The sequence below is a fragment of the Phoca vitulina genome, unplaced genomic scaffold (genome assembly GCF_004348235.1).
Source record: "Phoca vitulina isolate PV1807 unplaced genomic scaffold, GSC_HSeal_1.0 scaffold1502, whole genome shotgun sequence".
Classification (NCBI taxonomy): domain Eukaryota; kingdom Metazoa; phylum Chordata; class Mammalia; order Carnivora; family Phocidae; genus Phoca; species Phoca vitulina.
The window spans coordinates 5,129-6,919 of NW_022591189.1; the positions used below are offsets into that span (position 1 = coordinate 5,129).

The 1,791-nt window shown below is 40.9% G+C and overlaps 1 pseudogene; it reads right to left on the bottom strand.

Moving 5' to 3' along the window:
• Positions 1-789: 789 nt before the first annotated feature.
• Positions 790-1,582, bottom strand: LOC116629572 (annotated as a pseudogene).
• Positions 1,583-1,791: the final 209 nt, after the last annotated feature.

Sequence of the window (1,791 nt, forward strand, 5' to 3'; positions counted from 1 at the left end):
ATTTGTATTTCCCTGATGATGAATAATGTTGAGCATCTTTTCATGTGTCTGTTAGTCATCTGGATGTCTTCTTTGGAAAATTGTCTATTCATGCCTTCTGCCCATTTCTTAACTGGATCATTTGTTTTTTGGGTGTTAAGTTTGTTAAGTCCTTTATAGATTTTGGATACCAACCCTTTATCAGATATGTCATTTATAAATATCTTCTCCTATTCCATAGGCTGCCTTTTAGTTTTGTTGATTGTTTCTTCACTGTGCAGAAGCTTTTTATCTTGATGAAGTCCCAATAGTTCATATTTGCTTTTGTTCCCCTTGCCTCTGGAGACATGTCTAGTAAGAAGTTGCTACAGCCGAGGTCAAAGAGGTTTGTGCCTGTGTTCTCTAGGATTTTGATGGTTTCCTGTCTCACATTTAGGTCTGTCATCCATTTTGAATGTCTTTTTGTGTGTGGTATAAGAAAGTGGTTCAGTTTCAGTCTTCCACATATTGCTCTCCAGTTTTCCCAACACCATTTGTTGAAGAGACTGTTTTCCATTGGATATTCTTTTATGTTTGTTGAAGATTAGTTGGCCATATAGTCGTGGGTCCATTTCTTGGTTCTTTATTCTGTTCCACTGATCTATGGGTTTGTTTTTGCCAGTATTATACTGTCTTGACAACTACAGCTTTGTAATATAACTTGAAATCCAGAATCGTGATGCCCCCAGTTTTGTTTTTCTTTTTCAGAATTGCTTTGGCTATTTGGGGCCTATTGTGGCTCCATACAAATTTTGGTTCCTTGTAAGAAATTTAGAACACCAACTTGTGAGGATAAATTCCTTTTGTGGGAAAAAACACAGCAGAGGTAGCCCTGAAGCTGAGTAACAGCTTTAATTATTGGCAGAATTTGCTAGTCTACAGCTTTCTGATCAACCTTGTGCTGCTCTGTAATCTCAAATTTCTCCTTCTCAGTGTTGAAAATCTCACCTTCCTGGTGTCTGGGTTTACAAAGCCTCTTCTTCTTGAAATAAGCATCAGTGAGATATTTTGGGATTTTCACATTGCTGGTATCAATTTTGGTGGAGGTGGCAATGGCAAAATCTGGCGGTGTTCTACATAGAGGAACTCAATTGAGGGCCAGACGTCCAGTCACAAAAAGCAAGCCACTGCTCAGTTGCTTCAGGGAAACCACCATCTTGCCTTTGTGGCACCCAGTGAGGATGATCAAAATGGCCAGGAGTGAGGCTAGTTTGAACTTTTCTCACATGCTGACTGAAAGCTTTTTTGCCATGGCTCAACAGTTTTCAAGGCACATCTTCAGAAGGATAATACATAGGCATTTTGTGAAGTTTAACTACTCTGATGCCATTCTTGTCACAACCAACTGGTTTTGTGACAGTAGCAATAACCTTCTCTTTCTTCTTTTCAACCCTGGATTTAGCTGTTGAATACTTCCTCTTGTACATGGCCTTTCTGGAATACATAGCTGATGGGGATTATCTGCCAATTCCTCTGATTAGACAGGGTTTCTGCTGCTGTGGGGCTTCCCCTCCTTTGGTGTTTTAGTCTTGAGGTTACCCTCCTTAACCTTGCCACCAGCAGAGGGGGAAAAGATGGCAAAGGAGTAGGGGACCCTATTCCAACTGGTCCCCAGAATTGAGCTGGACATCTACCAGACCACTCTGAACACGCACAAAGTCAGCCTGAAATGTAAGAAGATAGATCTGGATCTCTACAAACAGAATATTGCAAGTGGTTGGTTTTGAGGTACAAAGCAGGGAGCCATGATTCTGTGGGCAGATATCGGAGGAT